This window comes from Lissotriton helveticus, chromosome 1_1 (genome assembly GCF_964261635.1).
Source record: "Lissotriton helveticus chromosome 1_1, aLisHel1.1, whole genome shotgun sequence".
Taxonomy (NCBI): domain Eukaryota; kingdom Metazoa; phylum Chordata; class Amphibia; order Caudata; family Salamandridae; genus Lissotriton; species Lissotriton helveticus.
This window is the reverse complement of record NC_136057.1, coordinates 1,414,440,116-1,414,464,510: the sequence shown is the minus strand read 5'-3', so window position 1 is coordinate 1,414,464,510 and position 24,395 is coordinate 1,414,440,116. Positions and strand designations below refer to the sequence as shown.

General features: G+C 44.4%; 1 protein-coding gene across 6 annotated transcripts in view; it reads left to right on the top strand.

Annotated features, from left to right (window-relative positions):
* CARM1 (coactivator associated arginine methyltransferase 1) overlaps positions 1 to 24,395 on the top strand; it is a 395,773-nt gene that overhangs the window by 61,861 nt on the left and 309,517 nt on the right. The gene's annotated exons all lie outside the window — the stretch shown is intronic.

The following is a 24,395-nucleotide window of genomic DNA, read 5'->3' as shown; positions in this document are numbered from 1 at the left end:
GAGTTGTGACACCTGAAATGGCCAGAGCAGCGCTAGAGCAGATTGAGGTACAGACACTTCCCCCAGAGGCGGCAGCAGAGCTAGAGGCAGATATATCCACAGAGGAGATCCAATTGACTATTAATGCTCTGCACCCGGGCAAGGCACTTGGGCCGAATGGCATACCTATAGAGTGGTATCAATCGACGCCGGAGAGACTAGGCAAACACCTACTAGCAATGTATAAGGAATGTTTAGGGAAGGGAATACTCCCACCAGATCGGAGACTGGCCAGTATAGTAGCAATCCCTAAGCCGGGGAAACCACCGGAGGACTGCTCCTCATACCGCCCTATCTCTCTACTTAATGTAGAAGTCAAAATCCTCGCCAAACTCCTGGCAGCCCGCCTTCTACCTCACCTGCACACACTCATACATCCGGACCAGTTGGGATTTATGCCACATAGAAACACGGCACTCAATCTGCGGAGATTACACGGGGTGTTGGCTCAGGCGGAATCGATCCCTACACAGGCAGTAATTTTGGCCCTGGACGCCAAAATGGCCTTTGACCTTGTAGAGTGGAACTACTTGTTCGAGGTTCTGAAACGGCTGGGATTCGGCCCCAAATTCACGTCATGGATTAAATTGCTATACGCCGACCCTATTGCGCAGGTGGTGGCTAACTGCCATATCTCGCGACCATTCCCTCTGGGAAGAGGCACTCGCCAGGGGTGCCCACTCTCGCCTTTGCTGTTCGCAATCTCACTAGAACCACTAGCTACATTAATTAGAACCACACCGCTACTGGCGGGAATACGCTGGGCGGAGGGCAGGGAAGACCGGCTTTCCCTCTATGCAGATGATATGCTGGTATATCTAACAGACCCGGAACACGGGGTGCCGGCACTTTTGAGTCTATGTGATAGCCACGGTAAAATATCGGGATACACACTAAACTGGAATAAATCGGAGATGTATGTCCTGAAGGGTCCGATCCCGGCACTAAGTGCAGAATGCCCCTTAAGGACAGCGGGATCTTCCTTTAAATACTTGGGTATTCATGTCACAAGGGACCCAACGGAATTCATGGATAAAAATCTGGGGCCGCCCATAGCCCGGCTTTGACAAGATGTCAAGTTCTGGGCAGGACTACCTCTGACGCTACTGGGGAAGGCAGCATTGTACAAAATGATGTCTTTGCCTCGATTTCTATATATACTTGAAAATACTCCATTCCCGGTGGCCCCGAATTTCTTCAAAAAAGTAGCAGCACTGGTGTCAAATCTTTTATGGGGGAACCTACCGGCACGCATTGCGCAATCCAAACTACACAGGGGATGGTACGATGGCGGAATCGCACTGCCAAACCTGAAATTATATTATTGGGCGACACAACTGAAACCCATAAACCACTGGCTACACACTCCGCACAATGATCCAGCATTCCAAGCAGATAGGGCGCAGCTGGGCACGAATAGCCTACTGGCTTCGTTGTACGACAGACGGAAAGTGCGTAAACTGGAAGGACCCACCAAACTCACTGTGACGATATGGCATACAGCGACAACGGCACTAGGTTGGAAGGGGAGAATCACCAAGCTTACACCATTATGGGACTCAAGAGCCCTAGGTAACATGAGGAACAGCAGAGGCTTCTCGCACTGGGATGCAATAGGGATATCTACAGTGGGGGATCTATGGGAACGGGGAGGCGTGGTGCCGTTTGACAGGCTTAGAGAACTATATGACGTGGGAGAGAGGGAGTTCTATAGATATATTCAGATACGGCATGCATTGCTCGCCGCCATACCCCCTGACACTGACTTGCCGGAATCGGCCCCGCTTGAGGACCGCCTTCTTACAGATTATATGGTAGAACGGGCGACGTCACTCATGTACCGTAAACTATTACACAACTTGCCGGACCCAATGGCTCCATTGAAGGAGAAATGGGAGGGCGATACTCGTGAAATGGACGAGCAAGAATGGAATGAGGCGATGGCGTCACCTAAGGAAGTTGGCATCTCTGCCAGGCTAAGGCTCGTCCAACTGAAGATTTTACATAGGGTTTATTACACTAGGACTACACTACACCGCATTAACAGAGCACAACACCCTTACTGCCTAAGTGGGTGTGGGGAAGAAGGCACGTTCTTTCACACTATATGGGACTGCCCCCGTATCCAGGAATATTGGAAAACGATATTACGAACAATGTCACAGACACTAGAGATCGAGATCTCTCTGCTACCCGACCCACAGAGGTGCCTCTTAAATGTGTGGGAAGCTACTGACTTGTCCAGACATGGTCAGCTATGGGTCACACTGGGCATGATAGTGGCCAAACGCGACATAGCGCAGCGTTGGGGAGTGGTGGAAGTGCCAGCGACTACCCAATGGTGCCTCAACATGGACAAACTAATGGTGACAGAACGGGCGGTATACTCTAACCGAGCATGCCCGGGGAAATGGAATAAAATATGGACCAAGTGGAACATATACAGGGGGGAGATCTGTGAACACTTGCCGGAAGACGATCAAGATGTGTCGGATGAGGAAGGGGAGGAGAATTAACAGACTTCACAGGCCCCGTAAGGAAGAATAGCCATAAAATGAGATAGACCAACAGTGGGGTGGCCCCCGGGGGAGCGCTTGGGGGGCTGACAAGAGGACCACGACTGGGAGGGCCTGTGCATTCACACCTCCACGACATAGGGCAGTTAGGTAGGAGCTAGCTAGAAGTTACACGGAGGGGATGAGTAGTCACCCAGTCAATGTGACCAACGACCGAACTGGAAGACCGCACTGTGATTCCTTACACTTCTTGTGTTATTTGTTATGGTTTTGTGGGGGGAAAAATACCAAAAAACCAAAAACGTGACTTAATCTGCGACATGATTGAACTGTACCTTTTCTTTGCTGTAGTAATAAGGTTTATGAAAGAGAGACATTTGACTACATCTTGACACTAATGCATTGTGTTTACCGCATGGTGATGGCGGCCAGCCCCACGGGTTGTAGGCCTACAGCTGTGTAAATTTAAAGGTGCAATAAAGGTTTTTGGAAAAAAAGAAAAAAAAATAGTGGTATAAGAACCACGTCCAGAGTCGAGACAGTGTCTGGAACATGTAGAATCGCTGGGACCCCAAGGAACCACCAAGGTGAGTAAACCGGGACCCCAGGGAGGACGGGTGCAGTGCGCGAACAGGACCGCAGGCTCAGTACAATTCTATGGGGAAGTTGCAGTTGCAGTTTTAAAGTTTAAGGACCCTTCTCTGTGGACTTCGAGGAAAACCTTTGGAACTTAGGAGGTTGGAGAGCCACCCCACCCATGGATACCGGTGTACACTAGTTACCTATCCTTATAATTGCACAGGTCTGAAGTGGTGTCGGAAACGGCCGTTGTTTTCAATGGAGGACTGCAAAGAAGAACTACTGCCGGGAAGGAAGAAAGTGTCCATTGGAACCCAAGGGTGGATTTGTGATGAAAGGAACCTGAAAGCAGAGTCTGGGTCACTTCAGGATAACCAGGTGCCTCAGTCGATGAATGCCCACCGATGTCTGGTGCTTCAGGTGCGAAGGGATACTTGACTCAGCAGCCACGAGGACCAGGAGACGTCGACAACGACCTGGAGCTAGATGAGAGCTGTCCCACGAGGGTTGTAGAGTGCTATGGGGTCGGTGTCCGGCTCGAGCACCAACAAGCCTTGGCAACAGCAACCAACCCACACAGGACGTGCAAGCAGGTTACGGTGTGGACCAACAAGGTCCAGGGGACTCCCCAAGCAATGGGCAGTCAGGGCACATCTGGAGCAACTAGTAATGCCCTAAAGAATTCAAGACGACCCTCAGGAGGACCCACAGGCCGAATGACCAGGATTCGCGAGGGGACCTCTAGCAAAATCACAAAGTACCAGCCCAAGGAGTACTCTGTGCGAGGAGCCCGGAGTTCGTTGGTGGAAATACTGCTCATGACTACATGGAGTCCAATGCACAAACTGAGGAATCGCCAACAAGCATATGCACTTGAAAAGTACACGGTGCACAGGGGTTCGGATTATGCCGCCCCACAAGGGATACTGGCCTCAAACTCAGTGAGAGGGCAGCTCGACCTCAAGGAACTTCGGAACCCACCTCCTGTGTAGCTGGAGCCTTCGGAGTGCGCAGGAGCTCCGGATAAGCAGACCTGTCAGTTGCGTTGCGTTGCGTTGCTGTGCCTGCAAATGCAGGGGAGTGACTCCTTCACCCCAAGGGAGATTCTTCAGATGTCCTTAATGCTCCACAGGTCCTGCATGGTGCAAGGGCACAGACGATGCTTTGGACGGAGAGGGAGATGAAGTCGGGCCCAGGCGAAGTCCAGAGTGTTCAGACGGTTGAAGGCCAGTGGTTTCTTGTTCAGAATCTTGTCCACATCAAATCTAAGGTCCTACAGCCAGGTAACCCCTTATGTGCCCACGCGAGAGGGTTGGACAGATTCAGTAGACCCTCAGAGGGGAGGACAGATTCAGTAGACCCTCAGAGGGGAGGTTACTCCCATGTCCTTTGTCCAGTTTCGTGCCAGAGCAGGAGCCAACGGCTCCCAGAACTGGTTTGAGCTGAACTGTGCACAAGGACACAGTGTGCCCCAGATGCAGACTTTCTGGCACTTTGGAAGTGCACCCACCCAGTCCCAATATACTAAATCCTGTCGGGAGGTGGTCACACCTCCCTATGACAGGATACCTATTGTCCTGCCTTACCCTGCTCGAGCTTGACTCTGCAGCAGGAGGGCAGAAATGTGTCTCTGGTCGGCAGCAACCATATTGTGTTGAGAAGGCTGGCACCGGAAAGACCAGTGACCCCGCGAAGCTCGCTTCAGAAGGGTGGAATCATACCTCCCACACCGTTTACCGGTGTGGAGGTATGATTCCAAGGTGTTTGATACCAAACATGACATGTTTTGTTTCAGCCGTTTTAGAGAGAGCATTTACCGTGAGGTTATAATGCACCACTACCTATATGTCTGGCTGAGTCAGACAACCCAGGAGAATCGTCTCCGAAGGCTGCAGAGGGGCCCTGTTCATGCAGGGGCACCCTCTCACGTAAAACCCATCCCCCTGCCTTCAGGATTGTTAAGGCCTTTTATAGGAGTGACTTATAAGTTTTAAGTGTAGTGACCTATAGATATAGTGAACCTATATCTAAAGTGGTGCAAGCACCAGCTTACACAGGCTGCAATGGCAGACCTGTAGTTCATTTTTGCATGGCCTCTCATGGGTGGCATAATACATGCTGCAGCCCACGGGATGCCTCTGGTGTACCTATGCACTGGGTACATGTGTACCATATACTAGGGACTTGTAAGGGTACCCCAGTATCCAATGTGGAGTGTACCAAAGTACATGGCATAAAATGTTAAGGAGAAAGCAGATAGACGGGGGTCCTGATTAGCAGGAGCCCTGTCAGACTAGTCAACACAGTGTAATAGCAAGCAGAAAAGTGATGGTAACCATAAAAAGCAGATCCTACTTTCCTACTGTTGCTATAATCTATTCTTGACAGGTTAAGTGCCTTCACCTCTTGTCTGAAATCGTTTGACACCTCTTAGCAGTCTGAGCTGAGATTGGACTCCTTTCGCAATTTTGAGTATTTGTTCTTGGAGGTTTGTGTTTATCAAGCATAAATCCAAGTAATTTTGTAAAGTCAACAAGTCGGGGACTGTTTCTAAGAAGCAGGTTTTGTTTTAGCCAGTTTTGGTATGTTGACATTTGGGGGCGCAATGAGGAGGTTTTTCTTTTTTTTTTTTTTTTTCAGAACAAAAGAGGAGTTTTTCTTTTGATGGTCTGAGTTTTAGATGATGCAACAACGTCCAAGGCTGGATCTCATAGAAAATGTTGGCCAACATTTGTGTCTCTCCTGGAGAGGTTAATTTTTATGTAAAGTTGTCATCCTTATAAAAGTGATAGTTAATATTTGAATCTTTTAGGATATTGGCAAGGAGGGGTTTCATGTAGAGGTTAAAGAGAGTTGGTGAGAGTATTGATGCTTAAGGGACCCTTTGTCCGAGAATGGGGATTCTCCAGTTGGCATACAGAGAGAAAAGGCAACAGAGGGTAACATTATGAAATAACCTTTTATTGCTTTCCCAACATCCATCCCTATAAAGAACATAAAATACATCACAAACAAAACATTCCAGTTTTAGAACTTTTAAGACCATATATAACTCCACATCACTAAGCATAGCCCTCTTTTTAGGCTGCAACGAAAACAAAAAATGCTCCGTGGCTTAACTAGAAAATATTCTTACTGCGAAGAGTTGGCTGAAAGAAAGGAGAAACCATGCGATACCACAAAAAATTCTCACTGAGGTAAATAATCATTTACCTCTAAAGAAATATCAAGTTAATGATACAATCACAATAAATCATAGTCAACAACATCAATTATACAATTGAAACTAACTAATTGGGAGTGGTGGGTGTGATATTGTTAGCCTCAGTTGTCTGTAATGAAATCAGGATTCTCTCTGTATGCTAATTGAAGAATCACCATTTCATTGCAAGACCAGAGGCTACCATTATGCAAGTTTAAAGCTCCCCATCGCCACACTACTCACATGCTCTATTGATTTAAGATAAAAGTTCCCAAAAGTGCTAGCACTTGACCAGTCTGCCACTTTCAGAAAGTCTGCAAGTGTAACACCTGCTCAAAACCCTTTACTGGCAATCTCCCACTAGAAGAGTGTACCACGAATTTGGACAAATCAATTCCTGTCTTGGACATTCCTACTCTTACCCATGGTGAAATAGTAGCTGTTGAAACTGCCCCTTAGGGTTTTACATAGGAAAATAACTGATCCTCACCATCTGGTCTAAACTCTAGCGTTCCTTGTTCATAAACTCTCATGCAACTCAATACGCACAATTTCTCGCCGTAATCGAAAAAAGGATAAAATATGTATTCAGACATGATTTTTTTTTCCTTTTCCAAATCTCAAAGTGGACTCCATCGGGGGATTAAAACCTATTGCAATCCTCTAATGCCTGAACATTTGAGACTCCTCTAAAAGAGATTAGACAGAGTAAAGTTTTTAACTTCTCTGAAGGTTGTCTTGTAGAAAGATGGGAGTTATCAGGCCAGGAGACAAAGAATCAAAAGCAAGATTAGCGTTCCATAAAGAATCATACATAGCCCTCTGTGGTTTCCTAAGCCTTATCCCCTCATCACTCTGCAGACCAAAGGATCGCTACCAACAGCATAGTCGTTTACCAAGGAATATCCTGACGAAACACCATATCTGTAAAAGATCTATAATACAGGCCTGATTTGAACAACTCAAAGTTAGTTTTCCACTTTTTCCTGCAGGATCCTCCATGGGATCCAAATTCCTCTCTAAGCACCAAGTACACCACTTTCTCCATACTCCTTTGTATCTTTTCCTGGTACCTATTGCCCAATACTCATCCAATAGGTTGTTGGCCTCTCCCGAAAGGCCAGAGTATCTACCAGATCTCATGAAATCTTACAAACAAGAAGGTTCAAGTTTCCTACTAGCACTAAAGGATGCTCCTCTCCTTCCTGCCCTTTCAAAAGGCCTGGTCTCCCTGGTATCAAACAGTGAGCCTCTGCTGCTAGTGCCATTACTCCATGAACCAAACTTGTGAGTTCCAAAACTGAGTTACCAGAACTCTGCTGCATTGTTCCCTTCGGGCATTTAATAACACCCTCTGGATCAGTTCAAATGGAGGGAATGTGTATTGATTTTCTCTGTTCCAAACCTGCACTAAAGCGTCCACTACCAATGCTCCAGGATCTGGCCTCCAGCTATAATACCGCTCTTCCTGAAATGAAAGTGCTGCCAAACGGATCTACCTGAAAGGGACCCCAAAAATCCTGAATCTTCCTGAAATACACTGGAGTCATTTTCCAGTCGCTGGTGTCCCTCCACACTCTTGAGTTCCAGTCTTCTCTCTTGTTCTGATGACTTGGGATAAACTTTGCTTTCAAGAGAATTTTCTTATCTCAACAAAAATGCCAAATTTCCCTGGCTAGATTTGCAAGTTTCGATCTTGCTCCCCTTAGACGATTGATGTAGGATACAGCAGTGAACTTGTCTATCCGGATCAATAACACGCTGTTTGCTAAAATAGATCTGAAACTCATCTAAGAGTTCTGCCCTGCTAATATCTCCAAACAATATATGTATAAAGATCGATCCTCCCTGGACCGTTTCCCTTCAGTTTCAATCTCTCCTAATCGTGCTCCCCAACCAAGATTGCTTGCGTTTGACTCTACAGTAAATTGTAAAACATTCCCAAATATTGCTTTGCTGTTCCATCTGTCCATGTTGTTCAACCACCATTGTAGGTCCTTTCAAGCCTCCTGGGACTGGGTAATTACATCTTCATACCAAAGATCTATCCTCAAACCCAGGGCTTTCAGTCTCTGAAGAGCCTTGTAATGCAAAGGGCTTGGGGGAACTGCCTGAATGGAGGATGACTAGTCTTACCACTCTTGTTACACCCCTCAAAGCCACCACTTCCTTTACTAGAACGTGAGCTATCTCCTTCTTGATCTATGCAATTTTTTCTGAGGAAGACCAAGCTGGGTCAGATTGGTATCCACCTGATATACCTGAAATTCATATTTCTTTGTAGGAGTCATGATTAGCTTCTCCACATTAAAAATGAACCCTTAGACCTCTAAGAGATCCGTTGACCACTTAATGGGGTTCAGCAATTCCCCCTGATCCTGAGACATCAGTAACATGTTATTCTAGATAGGTAAGTTAATGTACTTCCCTCTTCCTCAAGAAAGCAATTACAGGGCGCAGTACCTTAGTGAACCACCATGGTGCTGATGAAAGACCAAAGGGAAGACGGGAGAACTGGTACAAAACACCTATCCAGCTGAACCGTAAATACTTCTGAAAATTTAGATCCATTGGAATTGTGAAGTCGGCATCTTTGAGATTCAACTTCATTAGTCAGTCTTTTTCTTTTTAAATGTCTGGTAGAATCTGGATCCCTTCCACCTTGTAGGGCCTGTAAACCGGTTTAATTCTTTCAAGTTTATTGTGAGTTGCCAGCCCTTGTGCACCTTCTTCACTTGGAAAACAATATTTGCAAAGCCCTTTTCTGATTCCATGACCTTTCAAATTGCTCCTGTGAGCAACATTTGCGGTAGCTTTTGTATCTGCCAGTGTCATTTGCTCCTGCTCGAAGGACAACTCCCTTGGTGTGAAACCTTTGGTAAAAACCTTGCAAAATATTATTTTGAAACCCTTCATGGTTTGTAATAACCAAGAATCCTTGGTTATGCCAGACGAGTTTTTATGTCAAAAGTATTTTTATTGATCATTTAGTAAAAGACAATAGAAATGAACATGCGACAATCCCGCGTTTCATCCCACACAGGGGGTAGCCAAAGCGTGCTTCTAAAGATACCAGGGGAGATCAGGGGAGGGACCGATTGATAAGCTCATTACACATGACCAAATGGCCTAGAAAGTGCCGATCACCCATGATGTGCACCATTATACGGCAGGCAGCAGCGGCAGAGGCCTGGTGAAGTGTCTGTGTCACAGAATCATAACAGTGCGGTCCAACGCCAGTCCCTCCAGCAGGGTGATCATAAACAAATTGTAGAAGCACTAAGAGTCCCTTGCGGAGCCTAAGGCTCGGCATGCTGTATTCATTGGGCATTAAAACTGGCCAAAATGGCCACCGGGTAGGAGCTCCTGGTGGGAGCTCCAAGTGCTGGGGATCCCAATTTTGGATTTTATCCCCGTTAGCACCCAGCTGCAACCCCTCCGTGTTTTGCTAAGCAACACAAGAGTAACTGGAACAAGTAACTGGATTTGAAATATCAGTAACCTCCTTACCTGCCTGGCGGTGGACGAAAGCTGCTGAGGATCCCCGACCAGCCTGGAAGCTGAGCCTCGCAGGAGAAGACGAGCCATCCACACCTTCCTCTTCGGTCCCTGGGCCCCCCCTGGCCAGTCTGCAGAGCACGACACGGATGTCGATTGCCAGGAGCCCGCCGCGCTCGACTGGTGCACGTTGTGGCTGCTTGTGAGCCAGTGGTTGCCAGCGTGACAAGCTGTGCTGTGCTCCAGAGGTATCCGACCCGCAGGCAATCACCTCCGCTGGCGCCGGTCATCGGGGAATTGGAGCCTGACCGGAAGCAATGCTGGCGCCGGACGGATGACGGGAACCCCGCTGCGGAGTGTTCCTGCTTGCCTGCAATCACCTCCGAGACCCCCGGTGCCCCATCGGGAGCTGTGCTGTCCTGCTCGCCGAGCTCCTGCCTGACTGCTGCTCCGGGTCGGATTCTACGCAACGCGGCAACACCGGTGGAAGAAGCGTCCTGCTGCCAAGGTGAGCTGCAATCAAAGCCGAGACCCCCGGTGCCCCACGGGCTGTCCTGCTTGCTGAGCTCCTGCCTGACTGCTGCACTGGGGCTCCAGGGCTCCGGGTCGGAATCTACACAACTCGGCGACACCAGAGAAAGCAAGCGCTCTGTTGCCAAGGTGAGCTCTGTGTCCCCCCCCCCTCTACAAGCTGTGCTCTGCCCCCCCCCCCCACTCCACTCCCTGAGATGTTTTGGAGCTGTGATCGGGGATGTAACCTTGCAGATGGGGGTGGAGAGCGGTCTGAACGAGTGCAGGTGAGCGAGGACAACCCTACCCCCGTGAGACTCTCGGTGAGATCGTGGATCATTGCTCACATCGTGTCTGTCAGATGCCCTTCCGCCACCCCCCCCCCCCCCCAATAATTGGCGCACAAGTATAAGTTAGTCTGCTCCCAATGTCGTGTATTTCTATAGGTTCTGATTCGATCCCCCTATTCCTGACCCTATTCTGGTTAAACTTACTAGCTAGTTAACTAACAGTCAGCCCATGAGGCAAGAAATCCCCCATGATGCAGATACCGTTATCTGACGCAGTCACACTACGGCACAGGAACGTGTTATCTGATTAGGTCATAACGCTTGAGATCTAATTAGACAAGCGATATTCCTCCAGCCCCTGATAAGGCATACGACGTTCTCATAACAAATCAAACCTATGACAACCTGGATAATCCGTGCGGCCATTGTTTTGATTTCACAGAGAACTTTAGTAAAGAATGTGCTAACGAGCAAGTCGTATGACATCTTTATTGACGTACCTATGTCCATCCTTACGTCAATCTCGGCACCTTTAAGGTATAAATATTGCCGACCTTGCCCTATGCAAACACACGCGTGGTGACAAGACGGAGCAGCCATACTTGCCGAAGCCGAGAGCAGAAGCAGACCCCGCAGGCAGCAGCCCCGCCTTCCTGACGCGCTGAGAGACGCGCTGCTATCTCAAGCCGAGAGACCCAGCACCGGCGCTTCTGGGCAGCCCTCGCAGGCAGCCTGGAATATCGAGAGCAGAGAAAGAGATACCATTCCTCATTCATCCTAAATTCCAGGTACAGAACTGAATAACCCCTCCTAGAGAATTCTTTAGTTATTCACTTGGCAAAAACAAACTTAAACTAAACTGTAACTTTCTATTCCCGCCCACGCATTAGACTTAGGTCAGGTACACGGGGTAGGCGTATTTAGAAACACCAGTTGAGTACGTTTAGTCAAATGTATATGTGTATGTAAATATATTTTAATCATTTTAAACATCATATGGCTCAGAAACCATATCAATGTTTTTACAGTATTATTTTATACTATTGCTTCTAATGTATGCACTTTACTTAACTATAAGTATTGCAATAATATCGATCCATTTCTCTTGTACGAGAAAAGAGACTGATCAATAAATAACATCTTTTATTGAACACGCCCGTCTCTTCCTTTTCTCTACATTCTGATGAGACTAAGAATGCACGTACTGACTGAGTAAAATAATTGCCTTGTGCTCACACGACTCTCGAGATTGACTCTTGATTAGGGGAGAGCAAAGTTGTCATGTTCTATGGTTGTCAGAAACTAAATCCCTTCTTGTCTAATCAGGGAAGTTCATCCTTCCTTGAACATTCGAGAAAGTTTCTAGCGAACTCTGAGCTTAGCTGGCAAACCCAAAAATTAAGTCTAGTATCGACAGTAGTAGACCTAGGCCTAGTCTGGCCTAGGCCTTTACTGCTGTAGGTACTATTCCAATGCGCAGAGCCTATTGGGAAAATAGGAGCTACACTACATGGCGCCCAACGCGTTTGGAAAGGGCGATAAAACTAACGTAAGACATTTAGAGTAACTCAGTCGTGCTTTCTCACTCAGACCCCTTTTCCCAAATACTCCAAAGACGTCTGGAGTGGGTGAAAGGTTATTATATCCTCCAAAACCTCGCAGGAGGGAACTCCTATGTATGGTTCTTGGTCTAGTCAACGTTGAAGGATAAAACAGTTCCAAAATATTGTGCACCTAATCTCTGTTTCCATAAAGAAACCTGATCTGCAAATAAAAATAATACCATCCTGTCAATAAAATGGGAGACAGTGATGGAGAAAGAGAGGCAATTAGATTAGCTACTGAAATAGCAGCAGCTGATACTACAGCACTCGATGCAGACCCGGATATAATACTCATCCAGGTCGCCAAAAGGAGAGCTATAACTCTAAAACTTATAGAAAATGGACTGACACCTAGAGGTGGTACAGTCATATTCGTAATCGAGGCACACGAATATCGGCAGACAGAGGTATACTATACATGGATACATTTTCCAGCAGCAAATGCTGTAACAAAGTACTTTCACTATTACAAAGTAGAGGAACCTCCTAATGAGTACACTCCTTTCGAGGAGGTGGAAGTACCACTCAAATTCCAAGAGCATTTGCTCTTATTTGATGGCGCCCTAAAACATAATAATCACATTACAAGGCTCGGTCCTTTAGGAAGACCAGGAGCAACGTGGCCGGTCTTAGCCGGATATACACCACATCCAGACATCGACGAGATGACTGCACCAGAGCTATTAATACAGCTAAAACAACTACTAAAAATTCACAGACAATTAGTTCAGTATGTAATGCGGACTTCAACAATTCAGCCAGCGATTAAAATTCCACAGCTGACCCCTCACCAGGGGAACACAAATAAAATCACACCACAGAACATCCAATCCTGCCTAGGTAAAGTTCCAGCTAAACGGGAACAGATACCATTCTGGTTGGCACAGAAAATCACCCAAATAGAGGCGGTGTTTCCTGACACCACCCCATTAGAAAAGCACAGGATTCTGACTATGTCTCCCAATGGGAATCGCACCACACATTGAGGACTGTGACACTTGGGGTACGGTCTTTGCTTCAATCTACACAAAAACGCACGGTGTTCCATCCATTTCGGTAATACCAGATGTGCTAAAACAAATTCAAGATGAATACGGTCCAGAACCTGCTTTAACTCTTGGTATGAAATTACTGAAAGACTTCAAGCAGGTCTCGGCTATATTACTAGCCAACATAAAGGGTGAAGCAGCAAACGTGGCGATCCGCCAGAGGTTAAAAGAGACAGATATAGCAGACCAACCAGCTGAAATTGCCAGAATCATAGAAAAATCCTATGAAGAACTAGGCAGAGATAGTCTAGGTGGAATACCAGTAAACCCGCAACTGACTACAAGTCCAGAAAAAATATTTTTTAATAATAATTCACCAAAAAAGAACTGGGATGGAAATAAACAATCCAATCCTAAAGAAAAGAAATTCCAGTCCAGAGGAAGGTCTCCTAGGCGAAGAGAGAAATCTCCAAACCCGAGACAAAGGTCACCTCAGAGTGAACCCTCTGGGAATAGATATAACCTTAGAAATAGGGGTAATATTAAAAAACCTGATAGATATCAAGACATTGATACACGTCCGTCTCAATCTTTTCAGAATTCCTCGCAGAAATCGGAAAGAAGAGGACGATCAGAAGAGCACGCCAAGTCCAAAGACAAGGAACCTGCTCAACTGAAAAAGAAATCACAATTTCCAAAAAAGAAGGTAGCCAGTATCAAGGTAGTTAACAATGCCGAGAATACTGAGGACACAACTGAAAAACGGAGAATGGGCTCAGACAATGCTAGACAGCGCAGCAGAGGTGAGCATAGCTCGCAAAGTCCTTATGAATCATCTGGAGACAGTGGACACGAATGAATACCTTCAAGTGGAAACTGCAGATACCAGAGTTAGCAAGCCCCACAAAATATACGAGATAACATTACGTATAGAGGGAGATAAGACTAGGAAAATAAGGGGACTATTTTGGGATAACCTATCCAAGGGCTATGACATCCTTCTAGCTGAAAAAGACTGGCCACCAGAGTTTGTCAGGGAGTGCCCTCATGGCGAAGAAGTAATTATGCCTGCCTTCTCGAATCAAATACCGATTTATAAAAAATATACACTTGCTAGAAAGTGGGCAGTGGCCTTAGCACCTGCTTTATATAAAAATCATGTAGGATGGGATGAGGATTCTCCTCCTCACAAAGTCCAGTTAAAATCACAACCTACTGCACAAAGGCAGTACCCAATTAAGCAAGAAGCTAAAAAACAAGTAAATGAAATACTAGATCAGCTAGAATACCAGGGGGTGATTGAAACTTGCACCTCACAAATGAACAATCCTTTGTTTCCGGTCTCCAAACCAGACAATTCGTACCGTCTAGTTTTGGATTACCGACACCTTAACACATGTTGCAAAACTTTTGCAGTGCAAAACTCACACAGTGCTGCACTAATGAATAACATAGTGCGCAAAAAATACAAAACAACCTTGGACATCTCCAACGGATTCTTTTGTCAAAACATAGCACCAGAGAGCAGATATTTAACTGCATTTTCAGTAAATGGCACTCAAAAACAATTCTGTCGGTTAGCCCAGGGGTACAAGAACAGCCCGGGGGTATTCTCAGCGAGAGTAACAGAATTACTACAACTATATGATGATGAAGCATTATCTTATGTCGATGACATTTACTTAACAGATGATGACTTGGAGACTCACTTGAAAAGAGTGAACACCATAATACTTGGTTTCGCTGCAGAGGGTTACAAATTCAACTTCAAAAAGTCCAGAATTGCCCATCTGACGGTCCTATTCTTAGGATATGAGTTATCAAGTGAAGGCAAAAGCCTGGCAGACAATTTCCTAGAGAAATGTGCCGTAATCCAAGCTCCTAAAACACTAAAAAACCTACAGTCAATTCTAGGCTTCCTAAATTTCGGAAGAACTTACATTGCAAATTACGCAGAAAGGGTCAAACCCCTTTACGATCTAATTAAACCAGACTTTAAAAGATCCAGTTGGACTCAAGCACACACAGAAATTTTGAGATCCTTACAAACAGACATGCTAATTAAAACAAAATTAGAAACCCGTGATAATACACGCAACCTTGTGATCCGAGTCATCCCAGGGAGATACGGATTCACATACCTAACCTCTAATGAGGGAGATAAGGTACCAATTGCATTCAAATCACATTTGTACACAAAAGCTGAACAGAGATTCAACAACAAAGGAAAAATTGTTCAAGCAGTTCAAACCGCAATAGCTAGAGAAAAAGACATAGCTGACGGTAGACATATCACAGTCAGAACAGCAGAATCAGCCTTTGAGGCATTAACAACACCGTGTAATTTACCAACAACAACATTGGATCCAGAATGGTTACAATGGGTAAATTCAATCACAACGGACAAAGTATATTACTTCTTTGATCCAGAACTAGAAGAATTAAAAAATCTAAAATATGAAAAAACTTATCCTCTGCCAATCGACATTCTGCCTCTACGACACTACGCCTGTGTAATCTATACAGACGGACATGCTCAACCCTCCGTTTGGGGAGAACATGCATACAATCCCACATGTGAGATTACAAAAGAAGTGTGGCACGGAGGTAAACTAAGACCTCTATTAACAAAATCACACTCAGTAGAAACTAATTCAGAACTACAAACTGAAATATTAGCTTTGAAAATGGCGCTAGATAATGCGGATCGCGAATTCCCGACACTTATAGTGTCAGATTCATATTTCTGCGTCAAAGCATATAACAAGGATTTGCAGACCTGGATTCAGAACGATTACAAAGATGACACGGATGCACCAATAAAGCAGAGACTGCTCTGGGAACAGGTAGCTCTTTTGAAAAAAGAACTACCAAAGACTCACGTGACACACTCACTGAGTCACCAGCGTGATGGCGTTCACGTTGTAGGGAATTCATTGGCTGAAACAGCCGCAGCGGCAGCCAGTAAACCGGCTCCCGTAGATCGAAAAAAGCGTACATTAAAATACATTGACGGCTGGCAGTAAAAACGTCATCAAAAGGCGACTGCTCGGCGTTACCGATCAACTATCCACTCAATTACACATACATCATAGATGCAAACTCCATTCCTTTTGCTCGAATCCCTGGAGTGGGGGATAGAGTGATTCCAAACATGGACAGGAGAAACTTGTTAATCGCAGACGCACACATGGGCGAGGGTCTCAGACACCTTAAATTAAAAGATTCTCTGGAAGAATTACAATCACGGTACTGGTGGCCAGGCATGAGCCTGCACTACACCATGTTTGTAAAAAACTGCCCAAACTGCAACAGAGATCGCAGTGGGGAGAGAAGCAGTTTAATACCTCGTCGTATCAAGGCAGATAACATCACGACTAAAAAGAATGGCTTGCGATTAACATATACAGGCTAGTTCCCACTTATAATGTAGATCCACAGCACTCGGCTGACGTCCGGACTGTTATACAAGATTTGCGAGTCTAAATGGCATATACGCTAAGAGCATGCTACGTTCGACCATTTTTTTTTCTTTTTCTCAGGAAATCCAGCCTGGGGGGGGGAAAGAATGGCCAAATGAGCACAGCCCAGCGGGAATCTTCTCACTTCCTTCCTGAGGGTATGGGATGGTGTAAAGAAAAAACCAAGACAGAAAGCAATCTATAATAGAAAGGATATTAGGTTCGGGAGCTGGGTGGGTCAAACATCTAATAAGTGTCCAACGTAGTCTAAATAACTTGCCAAGAAATTCTCTGAAGGGATTCAGTCCGTACGAATTATTATTCGGAACTAGGATGTTGATCTCTGACCTTGATAGTCAGACTTCAGTGGTAACAGAAAAAAGCTTTGATGTCAAAGACCGTTTGGCTATTTTGCAGGACTTAAACAAAACAAGAAAAGACCTGAGCAACATACAGTTGAAAGAACAGCCAACGACCACTGAAGAACCACCACCTGTCCCAGCAAGACCTGTCTGGATTCCAAAAGTCGGGGATCTAGTCAGGGAGAAGATCGCGGTAAAGAAGGAATTTGGGCCTTCTTACAGAAAAGCAGTTCCTGTATTGTCTGTCAACGGGACAAGATCAGTTGTACTACCGCCACTTGCTGGAAAAAAGGAGAACCGAGTTGTATCCATCGACCTGGTAAAACCACAACATGTGGCCGATAACCAACAGTAGGCCAAGTGGACTCCCAATAAGTAGCAGAACACCAAGGTTTGCTACCAGTACAGAGGTCCTATCAAAGAGGCTCATCACATTCGAAACGCCTACAGAAGAACAACAAGGACTATGCAACAATGCAATAGAACTTAGACCTCTGAAAACCCAAATAAAGACATTTAGCAGAGACACACCAATCTATACAGAAGTACCAAGTGAAAATGCAAGAAACAAAAATCCTGAACCAATTGGAACAATTGACAGAACTGCATCCGGTTACTTTATCAACTTCGATGATTCCTCTGAAGGCTTCAGCGAACAAAAGACACAGCCATCATCAAAATCCTTTAAAGACAAAGCGAAGGAACTTTTGAAACAACTGAAAGAAACATATCTAGTTTCTCCATGGATTGAATTTTGGGTGGGTTTTGGTGCATTTATCCTCATACTTTGGCTCATCATGGTATTTACCTTGGGACGCTTCATTGAGGGAAAATATGCTAAAATGGACACAGCAAGTCAGAACATCAACTTGGTCCTCAAACCACACACATCTTCACACGTCGAGAAAAGAGAACTTTCTTCAGAACTTTCTTCAGCCAACTTCACAGCAATTCCAATATCTGGTGGGGTAGCCTGGGACAACACTGACTATGAAATTTATGGTCCGGTCGAGATCCTGAAATATCCACACCAAATCAAGATCTCCTTGAGTGACTTTGCAAAACCAAACTCATTTGCTGATGATTGGGACTTTGAAAGTATAAACAATATGATGTCTGACTTAGTAATGTCTGCTAAATTTACAAAACATGATTATTTGCAGGGTTCTACAAATTATGACAGCATGTACTGCTATAACCATTATGGTAACCATTTCTTGCATAAATCTGCACAACCTAGAAATGTTTTAAATTTTAATCAATGGGAACATTGTGCTACACCTCCAAAAGGGAGCTCTAGAACCGTGTATGGCAAATATTCATATTTTTCAGGTTTTAACATAACTAATGCTGAAACATTTTATTACAAATTGTCAAACAAGACAGGGATGAAAACCATGATAACCAACACAAAATTGATATATTCAGATTCTTTCTTTGAAAAAATGAATACTTTTGGATTTGATTATTGGGACAAACATGTTGATTTGAAAAGTGTTTGGGGTACAAAAGAATGGCAAGTACAGGGTATAGAAGCTTTGTTTAGAGCCTGCATGATCCCAGAACAAATGATATTTTTAAATGACACCGTTCAACAAACCACCTGTCTTGGCTTAGCCAAAATCAAAGATTTAAATAACCTGTCTATTCCAAAGCCAACAATGTTTAGCAATAACTCTGAAACAGATGAAGAAATAGACATAAACCATATACTTAACCAAAACAGAACACATCCTGATTGGAAACAATGGTTGATCTGGCCCACAGATACAAATAACTGTCAAGATAGATTCCTGAATAAAACACAGGGTTTCAAAATGAACAGGCCAGACCCTAGATATCCCCAAAGACATCACCCAGGGATAATAACAACCTACAGTGTGGGCAAATTATGCCTTCAATGGCTACAAACTTCCACACTGCCTGAAATTAAGCAACACCTAACTTTACTTACTGATGGTGCTGACTTGCGTGATTTCATAATGGGACCACGCAAACAGCGTCAAAAGCGTTTCATAGCAGCCTCTGTATATGCAGCATACAATGAGGCCTGGAAGGTTACTCAAATTGAGACAGCAGAAAGAATACGGGAAATTGACCGTATTAATTTGGAAAAATCACTTTCTGTAGTGGACAATGGGTTAATGACTCTGTCCTCCAGAATTTTTTCATTGGACAGCATTGTGTCTTCAGCAATCGATATATTATCGCAAGACTTACTGTTATTACAACATGGTCAGTCACAATTACGTTCTATTGTACAGCTTGGCTGGACGTTACAAAATCTGCGTTCAGGCTATGTGCCTTGGCGTTTAATCAACACAACGTCACTATTTCAAATCTTTAACCTTACTGATAGACAGATCGGTATGGCGCAGAAGGGTGCTGATTATACAATCTTGAGCATTGAAAAACTAGAAAGATTACCGTTGACAATGTCAGAACGACCTGTCAGTGAATGGATAATCCACGGAATCATAAATATTCCAATCTCAACCTTCAGGTTTCAATACTGCCAAAAATATATACAGGCTGGCATGTACGAGAAATTGGGAAAGGGATACCTTAAAACAACTTGGAACCTGCCCTATTCACATGCATGTGTCAGTAACAAAGGACAGAAAGTGTTTCTTAGTGGCAGCAATTGTGCTATGTCACTGAGCGGCACGCTTCTGTGTAACGGTATTAGTTTGCACGGAGCCTGTGAAGGGAATTCATACAACCTTTCATGTCACCAGCAAGGCGCAACTGCAACTGAAATAGAACCATTCTTTCAAAGACTCTATAATGGGAGTTACATTCTTATTGTAGACCGCAGATGCTGTAGTCTTATGCCCGGGACTCCTTATCTCGTCACTACGACGGCGAAGGTCAAGTGCTGTGGACGTTCTTTGTTCCCCAGCTCCTTTCCAGACAGGGAGGCAAGGGCATGGCCCGGTCTGAAAATTACTTCTATTCGAATAGACACTTTAAGCAGAATGAAAACAGTGCTTCTTCAGACGCCTACAAGGCTCACGTCATCTAAAGAAACGTATGATCTACAAGTCGCAAGGACGACTGCAGAGATACATACATTATTATCAACTAATTCCCCCGTACATTTCGCGGAAATCCTGAGCGAAATCTTAAATATTTCTGATACCACAGGGGTCTCAAAGGTATTTAAGACAGTATTTTCGATGGCATTAACACCATTCAAAGCCATACTGGGTATTTTTCCAGACTTCGTCCATTCGATTTTTGGCGGACTTCCCCTGATCCTAGGACTAATTGCAGGAATCCTATTCCTAGTCCTTATTTTTCGTTATGGCAACCCATGTCACAGATCAAACTCTCGCGACAATGGAAGATACGATCCTAGCCATTGGATACCAGGACCGGATATCAAAAATCCTGGGACTATCCCGGCTTAGAGACCTAAACATGACTTGGTTTCTATCATTTCGACCAATGTGGCAAAGGTGTGTTTTACCTGTACTAAGGTGTCTGCTATGCGGAGAAGAATGCGTGTTAGACACCTGTCTGACGCTACAATCGGATGCGCCGGTGGATGCAGATACACTGTTGGTTCCTACCAAGGTTCACGCACTGTGCTGCCCTCAAAGGCTGCCAATTCTGATGACGGCATTCCTGGAATCTTCACCACTGCGATTGAAGAGTAGTGAAGTTCAAGATGAAAGCAGCATCGAACAGGTACGACCTTCTGTCAGCAATGCAAATCAGAATGTCAATGGAGACAATCATGCGCATGAATGCATGGTTACCCCTATTTCCGACTTAGAGGAACTTTCCCATGAAGCTGTTGACAGTTTTTTCGAAAGCCTGAATGATATGATGTTCTCTCCGGAACAGAAATAGAGACTTTTGAGTAAACTCGCACACGGCGTTCCCTGAATTCGGCCTTCAACTTTAAAAATAAAGTCACATGAACAATTACAATCCAGTTCACGGACAGCAACTTTTTTCAGCAAGCCCCTAAAATATTTTTCTATATATTTTTTTCCGGGACACTGATTTTCTGCTTAAAGTAAGAGACTATTCCTAGAGAACTAAGATTTCTATTTTAGATACTTTATAGACTTTATAGACTTTAGCTGCCCGCAGGTATGTTCACAATAGATTTTATGTGATGAAATGGTTTCGACTTTTTTTCTGTATAGCCATATTAAGAGCCATTTCATGTGTATTTCTCATATACCAACAATCAATAATGCATAACAATGCGTGTTCACTTTTGCATTTAATTCATAGCTTAAGTGCATACAATATATATGACTGCAATTTTTCAGTATATTTGAAAATATTGAAATGCATTTATGTATTTTGGGGTGGTAAGGTATACACTATACTCTATAGTGTGTTGTACTATGTTATACTATGCATAGATTAGTAGATATGACCATAGTTAGCGTGGAGTGGGTGTCGTGTATTTCTATAGGTTCTGATTCGATCCCCCTATTCCTGACCCTATTCTGGTTAAACTTACTAGCTAGTTAACTAACAGTCAGCCCATGAGGCAAGAAATCCCCCATGATGCAGATACCGTTATCTGACGCAGTCACACTACGGCACAGGAACGTGTTATCTGATGAGGTCATAACGCTTGAGATCTAATTAGACAAGCGATATTCCTCCAGCCCCTGATAAGGCATACGACGTTCTCATAACAAATCAAACCTATGACAACCTGGATAATCCGTGCGGCCATTGTTTTGATTTCACAGAGAACTTTAGTAAAGAATGTGCTAACGAGCAAGTCGTATGACATCTTTATTGACGTACCTATGTCCATCCTTACGTCAATCTCGGCACCTTTAAGGTATAAATATTGCCGACCTTGCCCTATGCAAACACACGCGTGGTGACAAGACGGAGCAGCCATACTTGCCGAAGCCGAGAGCAGAAGCAGACCCCGCAGGCAGCAGCCCCGCCTTCCTGACGCGCTGAGAGACGCGCTGCTATCTCAAGCCGAGAGACCCAGCACCGGCGCTTCTGGGCAGCCCTCGCAGGCAGCCTGGAATATCGAGAGCAGAGAAAGAGATACCATTCCTCATTCATCCTAAATTCCAGGTACAGAACTGAATAACCCCTCCTAGAGAATTCTTTAGTTATTCACTTGGCAAAAACAAACTTAAACTAAACTGTAACTTTCTATTCCCGCCCACGCATTAGACTTAGGTCAGGTACACGGGGTAGGCGTATTTAGAAACACCAGTTGAGTACGTTTAGTCAAATGTATATGTGTATGTAAATATATTTTAATCATTTTAAACATCATATGGCTCAGAAACCATATCAATGTTTTTACAGTATTATTTTATACTATTGCTTCTAATGTATGCACTTTACTTAACTATAAGTATTGCAATAATATCGATCCATTTCTCTTGTACGAGAAAAGAGACTGATCAATAAATAACATCTTTTATTGAACACGCCCGTCTCTTCCTTTTCTCTACATTCTGATGAGACTAAGAATGCACGTACTGACTGAGTAAAATAATTGCCTTGTGCTCACACGACTCTCGAGATTGACTCTTGATTAGGGGAGAGCAAAGTTGTCATGTTCTATGGTTGTCAGAAACTAAATCCCTTCTTGTCTAATCAGGGAAGTTCATCCTTCCTTGAACATTCGAGAAAGTTTCTAGCGAACTCTGAGCTTAGCTGGCAAACCCAAAAATTAAGTCTAGTATCGACAGTAGTAGACCTAGTTAACGTCTGGCCTAGGCCTTTACTGCTGTAGGTACTATTCCAATGCGCAGAGCCTATTGGGAAAATAGGAGCTACACTACACCAAATGCAGTGTCTGCACAGGCGAGTTAGGGAGCTGCTTGTCCTGATTAACACTGTTGCAGCATGGTGAGCACGGTGTTCATGAGGTTCCTGAAGTTTTAGACACGCAAATAACTACTATGAATGCTCTGAATGGTCTAACACAGCGGTACTGGCATGCAAAATTAATGCTGTGTTCAAAGCGGTCCCTGCACTCTCCACTAACTAAAATGGCGGGGGCCATAAAGAAGAGCCATAAATTGCCTCCACTGCCCACCAGATGACCATGAGGCTACATACCAATGAGCTCAGGGGTCACCAAAATAGAGATAAGACGCGCTCCTCTCCTCCTTGCAACACTGGAGCTGTACCTTCTCCTCCCCACCAACTAACACAGATGATGGACTAACCAGACCTGCCCTAGAGTAGAAAGGGAAACCTAACTCTCTAAAGGACTTCAACAACAGACAAAGGACTACTACAAAAGACGCTGGTTTCTGCATGTGCTACTCGGGAGGCCATCTGAACATAACCTAAGAACTGGCCTTTTTATACCAATCCCACCCACCACAGACTTTACTTTACCTGTATTTTGAACATATGTAATGTTCAAAACACCTCTTATACCTATCAATGCAGTATTATACTTCTACCCGTATTTTTAACACCTGTAATGCACAGACTACTACCTCAGATACCTTGGTTGCTAACTAATGTCATTTCCGATTTTTGATTTTTGATTCATGTACACTACTGGCTTCATCTGTGTTCTGCTCTTATATTCGATCAGCAGTATACTTGAACCTGTATTCTGCACTATTCTGCACATTTCCGCAACCTGCACCCATCCCCGCTTTCCTCTCCTGTTATGCACCGATTGCTCTCCCATATATCGCATTCTTCTTTTGTATTCTGCACTATTCTACACAGTTCTGCAACCTGCACACATTCTCACTCTTCTCTCCTGTATTGCACCGACTGCTACCTCATATATGTCTGGCTGCTCTCTAGGGTCATCTCTACCTGTATTTTGAACATTTGTAATTCACAGACTGCTACCTCATATATTTTGATTGCTCTCTAGTGTCACTCCTACCTGTATTTTGAACATTGGTAATGCACAGTTTGCTACCTCATATTTCTTGGTTGCTAATTAATGTCACTTTGGTCTGTGATTTTTGATTCATGTAATTGCTGTCTGCACTTGTATCCTGCCCGTATATACTATCAGTACTATACCTACACTTACACCTTGTTCTCTGTAATTTAACGTTCCTCAGGACTGAGTGTCTGCCTTTCTACAGTGGTATAATATGTTGCTAGACCGTATGCTATTATATTATATGTTCACAGGGGTATTTTATTTACAGGGGCATTATATTCCCAGTTGGATCTTGCACATTTCACTCTTCCTTACCTGTAATGCACTGATGTTACCTCATATATTTACATCATATATTTACACTCCAGACGAAGATAGGGTGTCGGCATTTTACAGTGATATTATTATAGGTATATATTCCTAATTGTATCCTACACATTCCACTTTTTCCTCACCTGGATGCACCGATTG